Raw genomic sequence first — 10,259 nt, forward strand, 5'->3', positions numbered from 1 at the left:
AACATGGACAAATGGTGCATATCTGCTAATTTGCATAAAAACCTAAACAGATCTAAACATTGGGTATAGCAGGTGAAAATGTCTTGTAGACTTTTGTTGACATATAACAGTAATCTATTTAATATTAAGGTCTGAATGGAACCCATTTAGGCTACCCATGAACATTATTATAGGAAGAAGTACTTTAGAAACAAGCCTTTATTAATTATTATGGCAGAGATGGGGTTTGGGGCTGGGTCAGTGGGTCTGTTTCTGGGGATGAGTTTGAGGGAAGAACAGGAGACATGAGTAAGGAGAATGCAGAAGACAAAAGGTAGGTGAAGTAAAAAGTGTCTGGATCAAAAAATCTAATTACATACAAACCCCATCTCTACAATAATAATTAAAGGCTGGTTTCTAAATCTTCCTGTATAATGTGCATGGGTATAGCTTAAATGGGGTTGACCTTAACATTAAGTTTTTTACTGTTATATGTCAACAAGATTAAAAAAAAAAACATTTTCACCTGCTATACCCAATGTTTAGATCTGTTTGGGTATTTGCTAATACATAATTATATTATGCGCCGTTTGTCCATGTTAACAAATAATAATAAAAAAAAAAACTTGTAATACATTTTTTGTTTGTCTTGATATGAGTAATCAACTCAGTGATTTTCATGATCATATCCAAAGGTTAACATTTTTACCCTATTCACGTGAGAAAAAGAATGAATATGCGAATGAATGCGATATATTTGGGTCTTTTTCTAAACTTTCCCGTAATGGGATTCTTCACTTTTTTTTCCTTACTCAGGACATATTGAGGACACAAAATCAGGTGAGTTTGCTTCTGTTGCAATTTGTTCAATTTCTGTCATAAAATAACTGGACTAATACTGCAAAAACTGTTGAAATCCACACGACCCCAATGGATGGATCAATATCTTCTGAAGGGAAACGATAAGTGTTTGTAAGAAAAATTACAATATTTTAAACTTTTTAAACTGTAGACTATCTCTTCAGACTAAATGTAATAAGTCATTTTTCAAATAAAGGTTTCTGAGTCAGTGATATTAGATTGTTTATGTATTTTTATTGTACTTACCTTGTAACATGGAACAAGAGGGTAGCAAGCCCCACTTAACCTGTAACTACATGGAACAAAAGTATATTTCCCAGTATTTTAAAAAATTGCAATAGTTTTAGCATTACTTTTCCCTTGAAATATGTAAGGCAAAACTTAGACATCTGCACTTTTGCTATAAAACAAACAAACAACTGTTTAAATAGATGTAGTGTACCCTGTAATTGTTAAAAAAGCCTATACACAATATGTTTTGGTACACCATTTTTACAAAAAGGCACGTAGCCTATTGTATGCTCTTGCTAAATTACTCCCAAATGTAAGATTGTTATATCATAATTGTAGAATAAGTTCCCTTTAGTTCAATAGTACTTACAGTATAAATATTTTTTTATTATCACTTTTTTTATTTATCACTTCAACTTCCAGTTGTCTGCTTTAATTAAGCATTAACTAATGTTTGCAAAGGTATCATTATGTTATGACTTTACTTGTTGAGGCACAAGTAAACAGGTGGCATCTGAGGACTAAATATAATGTTTGTTGTTATTTTGCTTTATTTCTAGATTAAATAGGCTCGTTGGAGACCACTTTCCTGCAGAGTTAGCTAAAACTTAAACACACCTGACGGCAATCGGTTGTATTAGATAGATAGGTGAGTTTTTATTAGGGCTGAGGTTAGCTCTGTAGGACAGTGCCCTCCAGGACTGAAGTTGCCTATCCCTGTTGTAGTGAGCGGCTGTGAATAAAGGCTACTGTTTATAAAAATGAAAGGGTGTTACTGGTGAAAGAATTAAGAGAAATAGGCACAATGAGGTTGCTACTTAAGATTTAAAGGTAGAATTAATTAATTAATTTGTTATTATTATTTAATTATTAGTTTTCCCCCCATTTTCCATTATTAATTAATGGTACCTGATGGTACTCACTCCAGGCCAGTAGTGGGCGGGGATGCCCCATTTCGTTTTGTCAACCTGCCCAAAAGAACAAGATCTCTTCATCCATGTGTTAAGACGGTTCGTCAGAAAGCGAGTCTTTGATGAGATCTGCCCTGGGCGATTGAGCTTGAACGATCACAGTACAGAAACTGAATTTATCTTTTATTTCTTTCTCGGATTAAAATCTTTTTGGAGTGAAGGTTAAGCGTAGTAAGGATAGTATGGAAGAGGGCGAACGTAGTGAGAATAATTCTCAAAAGAAGAGAGGGCTAAGTAGTGGCAGCGAGTCAGAAGACTCGAGTGAGCGAGTGGTGAGGCGGAAAATGAACCAGGAAGGAGTGAAAGTGCTGGTAAAGTTCAAAGAGGGTCATGATATTAAATCAGTAGGGCCTTTTGCTCTCACTAAATTTTTGCGTGAGAAGGTGGGTGAGATAATTAGAGCTAGAGTGCATTCTGATGGTGATTTGATGATAGTGTGTAAAGACGAAGGCCAGCAGATGAAAGCATTAAAATTGAAGAGTGTTTGCAAAAAAGAAGTTTTGGAGGTGAAGAAAAGAATGGTGGCTGGAGAGGTGTGCAGGGGAGTTATCTATGGTATTCCCATAAATGAGGAAATGGGAAAGTTGAAGGATAGTATTGAGGGAGGACATGTGATTAACCTGAAGAGGCTCAAAACATGGAGGTCTGGAGAGAAGGTTGATAGTCTATCAGTATTGGTAGAATTTCAAGGGGAAAAGCTACCTAAATATGTCACTGTTGGATATCTGAACTACAATGCAAGGATGTATGTGCCCCCTCCGTTGCGGTGTTTTAAGTGCCAGAAGTATGGTCACATAGCTGCTTACTGCAAAGGCACGCAAACATGTGGGCGCTGTGGGGGAGACCATGACTATGGTGCATGTGGAACTGGGGTGCCAGAGAAATGTGTCAACTGTGGGGGAGCACATAGTGTTGGGTACAGGGACTGTGAAGCTAGGAAGAGAGCAGTTGAAACCCAACATGTTAGGGTTGAAGGAAAGCTGTCTTATGCTGAGGCAGTTAAGAGAGTTCAAGCTGAATCAAATTTAGGGAAACAGGCATCAAGAGCTGGGAAAATCTCAGTCCTTGATGAGGAAACCATGGTTGTTAAAAAGAAAGAATTTCTGTGTTTTATTGCGGAAGTTATAAACTGTACATTGCAGGCAAAACACAGGTCTGAGAAGACAGCCATTGTGGTTAAAAGTGCCAACAGATATCTGGGTATCAAAGATATTACGTGGGAGAGTATTTATGAAGAACTTCAGAACAGAGATAAATCTGAGAAGCCAGCGTTCCTGTCACAGTCGTTGTCATAGAAAGGAAGAAAGGGAAAGGAAAGGAAAGGAAAAAAAAAAAAAAAAAAAAGTAAGAAAAGGGGAAAAAAAGTTTAAAAAGAAAGAAAGAAAAAAAAACAAACAAAACAAACAAACAAAACAACAACAACAACAAAAAAAAACATTTATTTTCTGCAGTGGAATGCTAGAAGTCTAGTGGCAAATGGACAAGAGTTCAAGAGGTTTATTTCTGAGTTAGAGATTAAACCTGAGATTATTTGCATTGTTGAGACATGGTTCAGAAACCTCATCTGAATTTTGTTTTAAATGGGTATGCATGCGAGCGAAACGATAGGAAAGATAGTAGTGGGGGTGGATGTGCTACTTTTATTAAGGTGGGGGTTCCCTACAGAGTTTTAGGTAAAGGTGTAGGATTGGAATATTTAGTTACTGAGGTTTGGTGTGATAATGGTAGTTTAAATATTATAAATTTTTATAATCCTTGTAAAAGACTTGATATTGATACACTAGAGTTGATTGAAGGGCAAGGAGGTGGAAAAATAATATGGTTAGGAGATTTTAACGCACATAGTTCCCTGTGGGGAGGGGATAAAACTGATTATAATGGCTTGGTTTTAGAAGAATTTATGGATAGGAAAGGGTTGGTGTGTTTAAATGATGGGTCACCTACACGTATAGGGGTGAGGGTGCAATCAGTACTAGACTTGGCTTTAGTTTCTCAGGCTATGGCAGGTCAGATAATGTGGGAAGTGTATAGTGAGTCAACGATTGGAAGTGACCACTATCCGATTATGTGTAGGATGGGTAGCAGGAGCTGCAATATGAATCAGTGTTTTTCTGAAAGATGGAATTTTAGTAAAGCTGATTGGATAATGTTTACATTTATAAGTGATATGAATATGCGTCAAGTTGAAGTGATAGATGATGTGGATGATTTTACTGAAAATGTCAGTGTAGCTATGGTGCAAGCTGCAAAAGTTTCGATTGCGGAGTCGAGGCCGGGAAGTAAGAAGCAGAAATCGGTACCCTGGTGGACAGATGAATGCACACAAGCAATAAGCTGTAGAAATAAAGCGTTTAAAGGTTTTAGAAATAGTTTAAGTTTTCAAAAGTATTTAGAATATAAAAGAGAGCAGGCTAAGGTGAGGAAAGTAATTAGAAAAGTAAAAAAGGATTACTGGATAAAGTATTGTAACACTATAGGAAGACAAACCTCTGTAAATGATGTATGGAGAGTTGTTAAAAAAATGAGTGGGGTGCAGCAATCTTGGAGTTATCCAGTCCTTAAGAATGGTGAAAAGATGGCAGTGAATGATGAAGATAAAGCATCGTTAATGGTCAAAAGTATAGCCAATGTTCATAGTAGTCTCAACTTAACTGATGATGAAAGACACAATAGAGCGGTAACAAAAAGACAGTACCAATATCTTTTAGAAAATGTAGAGGACCGAGGTGATAGCATGAACGCAAGTTTTTCAGTTAGTGAACTTAAAAAGGCGATAAGCAAGGCGAAGGTAACAGCGACAGGAAAAGATAGAATAAGCTATGCAATGTTGAAACATCTTAGTAGTGAGGCTCTTAATACTGTATTGGAGTTATTTAATAAGGTATGGGAGCAAGGGAAAATACCAAAGAGTTGGAAAATGGCTGTTATTATCCCAATTAGAAAGCCAGGAAAAGATCCTACTATGGCTTCTAATTATAGGCCAATTGCTTTGTCGTCTCACCTAGGTAAAGTAATGGAGAGAATGATTGTGGAGAGAATGACCTTTTATGTTGAGTCTAAGAATTTGATAATGCCGTTTCAAAGTGGCTTCAGGAAAGGAAGATCAATAATGGACCCAGTTATTAAATTGGAAAGTGATATAAGGAAGGCCCAAGTATGCAAAGAAGTAGTTGCTGCCATATTTTTTGATATGGAAAAAGCATATGATATGCTTTGGAAGGAAGGTGTGTTAATTAAAATTAGAAGGCTTGGAATAGATGGGAAAATGTATTTTTGGCAAAATCTTCAGTGTTGAAATCCTGGTGTTAAAGTCTCTTAGAGTAAAGTGTTAATTTTCTGGTGTTGAATCTCAAGGGATTAACACTAGCTAGTGTAAACCACACTCTGGCTGGTGAAAACATGTGGAGTTAAATCTAAGTAGCACCTGAGAATGCTTTGACAACACCAATAATAGTGTTACTAGTCACATCCGGGACATTTACGTGCTGGGCGGAACGAAACGAGCTGAAACTTGACTCACAGGCGCCATTTTCTTTGACTCGAGTCGCAAGGCATACGAGGAGGAAACACGCATTTATTACGTGTTTTATCGCATTTATAGATTCATTTTATAACATCATATTGTTTTATAACAATATGTATGTTCTGTGGACGAGCAAACCGCTCTCAGAGGGACATTTTCTATGACGCGCGATTCGGGGCAGACCAGGATGGGTTTGCTTTTTAACCGGGAAACAACGAAAGTAAGTGTTTTCTAATTTACATTGGCAATGTATTTTATAGTATATTGATTCATGGCGATATTTAAATGCCCAGCGCGATTAAACGGTCGAAATTCTTTTCAAAGGCGACATCATCTTTGACTAGCCTAAATACGGAGCTGACGAGGAGGAGGCTTAACGTTAACAGAGAAAACACCTACAGTAAGTGTTTTTAACATAATTTACCTCATGAATTTCATGGCATTATATTGTTTTGTAACGATATTTATGTAATGTGCGCGCCTAAACCGTCAGGTCCTGCATCTTTGACTCGTGACGCATTTCAAAAAGCAGTGCAGAATGCAGACACGGAGTTTGCTTTTAACAGTGAAAACACCGAGTAGGTAACTTTAAGTGTTTTTTACTCATTTACTGTGCTACGTGTTTTATAATATGATATTGTTTTATGACAATATGTGTGATGTGCAAATATCATAAAGTATTTATCCTCAAACTATCTTTTACTCTCGTCTGCCAGCTAAACCAACTCCACAAACTGCGGACCAACAATGCACGTGAAATTTTCACTTTATTTCCTTATTTGGAGGACCAATCTTCTTAGAATGGGTAAGCAATTATTTCAAATTAAATATTGATGCAAAATGTATTTATCAGATTAACTTTTGGTTGATACTTGGAGATGCTTTAATGTTTAAATTTATTGATTTTTGCAATTTGTTTTTGCTAGGAGCAATTCTATGATGCACCAAGTGGCTTGGTGCCAGGCTTGGTGTTTAAAGACTGTACAGACTAGAACCTGGTGATGGAAAGATAACAGATAAGTTAACATATGAGAGAATCATGGGCACAAACAAAAATAATCATGGCTTGGTATTACTAGATTTTCTTTGTTTCATAACACATATTTTGAATTTGTCTAGCCAAATTACTTAATAAAAGTGTGTGTGTGTGTGTGTGTATATATATATATAAACTTAAAATAAGATTTCTAATCAATGGTTTTCTTGATTTGACAAGTAGAAATCTCTGCCCATCACCTGCCCCCAACATTACAAAGCCACAAGAAGAGAACACCGATCCTTCCAGAATCCGGCGGCTGACTATTTAGTGAGATTTCTTAAGGTGCGTGTCTTAATTTATTCTTAAAGTGTTAGTTCACCCACAAATGGAAATTCTGTCATTAATTACTCACCCTCATGTCGTTCCAAACATGTGAGCGTTTTTCGATGTTCACAACACAAACGAAGATATTTTTAATGAAATCTGAGAGCTTCGTGCCCCTCCATTGACAATCTACGCAACTACCACTTTCAAGCCCCAGACAAAAGTACATCATTAAAGTACTCCATGCGACTCCAGTGGTTTAACATAAATGTTTATTAAACTATGCAAGTGCTGTGTTTGCAGCAAAAACAAATTTACCAATTTATTAAATATTTATTTCCAACATGCGTTCATGAGAACATTACAACTCGTGCATGTTGTTGATGTGCATGTATGTGCATTGAAGAGGAATATTTTGTAAATAAAGTTGAGTTAAAATTGTGAAATTTATGTTACACCACTAGAGTCACATGGATTACTTTGATTTCCTTTATACCTTTCCGTGGCTTTGGAAGTGGTGGTTGAATAGGCTTTAGATGAATGGACAGAAATCTCTTATATTTCATTAAAAATATCTTCATTAAAGGGACTGTTCACCCAAAAATGTAAATTCTGTCAGTATTTACTCACCTTCATGTTGTTCCAGCCCTGTAAGACTTTCGTTCATCTTCTGAACACAAATTAAGATATTTTTGATTAAATCTGAGCTATCTCACTCCTCCATAGGCTTCTAAGGGATCAAAACTTGCCAGCCCAGAAAGTTATTAAAGATATTGTTAAAATAGTCCAAGTGACTACAGAAGCGCAATCATAAGTTTATCAAGCAACGAGAATACTTTGTGTGCCAAAAACAAACAGAAATTACGACTTTATTTAACTATGCATGCTTCTCTGTGAGCCTTGAGATGGTTCTCGTAGTGTAACAGTGCTTCAGTGTTGTACGTCACACACAGGCTCACTATTGGCCGATGCTGGTTGTGTGTGTGTGTGACGTACAACACAGAAGCGCTGCACTGTTACACTGTTAACTTGCTCAGGCCCACGCAGAAGAAAATGAATAGTTAATTTTAATATTTTTAGTTTGGTTTTTTTTTTTTGCATACAAAAAGTATTTTTGTCACTTGATAAACTTAAGGTTGAGCCACTGTAGTCACTCTGTCTATTTTTACAATGTCTTTAATAACTTTTCTTGGCGCCAAGTTTCAATCCCTTAGAAGGCTATGGAGGAGTGAGATAGCTCAGATTTAATCAAAAATATCTTAATTTGTGTCCTGAAGATGAAGGAAATTCTTACGGGGTTGGAACAACATGAGGGTGAATAATTAGTCAGAATTTTCATTTTTGGGTGAACTAACCCTTTAAGTGTTTCGAAGATGAGAAAAACTCTTACTGGTTTGGAACAACATAAGGGTGAATAATTAATGACAGAATTACATTTTTTTTATTAATTAAATCTTCGATTTACTTGGAAATCAGTAAATTCAAGTCTTAATCAAACAAAAATGTTTTTTTGTTTGAGTCGATGATTGAACTTTTTTTCACCCTAAACTTGCTGTATTTATGAAACACAAATGTGTAAATGATCTGGTTTTGTGTTCTAGGTACCCAGTACTACACGATTTTTCACTAAAGTTGGATCTGCACAGCCTTTTCTGCTCTGTGAAACAACTGCACTGAACTTTACTGTTAGCGACTGGATACAGCTGATCCACTCATATCCTGCTACTGTTTTTCATCTGCTGAATGTTTTTGACTCAAGCACTGCTGTACTGTTGCAAAGTCAAAGGTACTGAATTAACTTCACTGACACAGGACTCACATTCACTGATATGTTCAGGACTTAAGTATTAAACACCATTTGATCACATCATATAATTCTGATGACAGAAATCCATATATTGTGCATTCATCGTTTATTTAAAAAATTAACCTATAATGTAAACGTGCTTGTTCGTTAATAAAAAAAATAGTTTGTTTGAAACAACTGTTTACATTTTGCCTTTATTTTTAACTTTACAGTGAACAGAATTCTACTATGATCCCAGACTTTTTGGATTGTTTTGAAATAAAGTTTTTTAAGAGTAATAAAGAGTGATGTGTTTATTTCAAAGTGAAATTATTCTTTTAAATAATAAGATGGTATTGCATTGGAGAGTTGTCTTATTCAATTGTATGTTTGAAAAATTTTAATTTTAATAAATGTTAAAATAAATTCATAGTAACTTGGTTTTTGGAAAAATATCTTCGGGTTTAAAAGTTTAATTTTTTTAAACTTCATCTGCATTACCATTTTAAAATAAGTATACATTATAAACATTAAATCAACATAAAAAAATACACTGGAGTTGTGTGATTAAACACCATAAAGTGTTAAATGTGTATATTTAAGAGTAATAATTTCCAACACCTTGAGTGATTAAATGAAACACTAACACAGTGTTTAAAAAATAAACACTATCGTCAGTGTTGTTTTAACACTAGCAAAGATGGACCTGTATGTTCACCCGGAAAGTGATAATTTTAACACCCATGGTGACAAATCTCCTGACATTTTTTTGCTGTGAGGACTTTTTAAGCAATAGACAAATCCAGGTGAAGATAAACAGCAGCTTCTCTGATTGCTTATTTGTGGAAAATGGGGTACCCCAAGGAAGTGTTATTTCACCAATTCTGTTCTCTATTATGATAAATGATATATATGATACACTTGATTATAGCATAGGCAAATCATTGTTTGCAGATGATGGCGCTCTCTGGAAAAGAGGTAAAAATGTTAAATTCATTGGTAAACATTTGCAAAAAGCTATTGACTTGGTTGAAGAATGGGCTGGAAAATGGGGATTCAGGTTTTCTGTTGAGAAAACTAAGGTAGTATTTTTCTCTTTTAAAAAAATTGAAGAAAGGTTTAAATTTCGAATGTATGATAGAGAGTTAGAAAGAGTAAATTGTATGAGATTTTTAGGTATGTATTTTGATTCTAAACTTACCTGGCATAATCATATTGAAAAGGTTGTTGACAAATGTAAGAAAGTCATTAATATAATTAGATGCTTGTGCAATAAGGACTGGGGAGCAGATATGACTTCAATGAAAAGATTATATGTTGGGTTAATTAGGTCTATTGTTGACTTCGGGTGCATAGCTTATGGGTCTGCGGCAAAATCTGAATTAAAGAAGCTTGATGTTGTTCAGGGGTTGGCCCTTAGGCTGTGTTCAGGAGCAATGAGAACTTCCCCTATTTCAGCTCTTCAGGTTGAAGTAGGTGAAGTTCCTTTTGAGTTGAGACGACTACAAATGTCATTATCATATTATGTTAATTTAAAGGGGCATATGGAAGATCATCCAACTAGAAGTGTCCTTATTTCAACATGGGAGCAGGAAAAAATTAAGA

At 35.5% G+C, this 10,259-nt stretch overlaps 1 long non-coding RNA gene across 2 annotated transcripts; it reads left to right on the forward strand.

Annotated features, from left to right (window-relative positions):
- Positions 1-5,435: 5,435 nt before the first annotated feature.
- LOC120481395 (uncharacterized) lies at positions 5,436-8,852 on the forward strand. 2 transcript variants are annotated; one of them, XR_016148567.1, is made up of 6 exons: positions 5,436-5,785; positions 5,890-5,965; positions 6,059-6,147; positions 6,282-6,370; positions 6,492-6,886; positions 8,470-8,852. It is a non-coding gene; the product is annotated as an uncharacterized LOC120481395 (long non-coding RNA). The 2 variants fall into 2 exon arrangements; XR_016148557.1 differs by having other exon boundaries at positions 5,445-5,785; positions 6,059-6,143.
- The last annotated feature ends 1,407 nt before the right edge of the window (positions 8,853-10,259 follow it).

This window comes from Pimephales promelas, chromosome 1, assembly GCF_988280905.1.
Source record: "Pimephales promelas chromosome 1, fPimPro1.hap1.1, whole genome shotgun sequence".
NCBI classification, from domain to species: domain Eukaryota; kingdom Metazoa; phylum Chordata; class Actinopteri; order Cypriniformes; family Leuciscidae; genus Pimephales; species Pimephales promelas.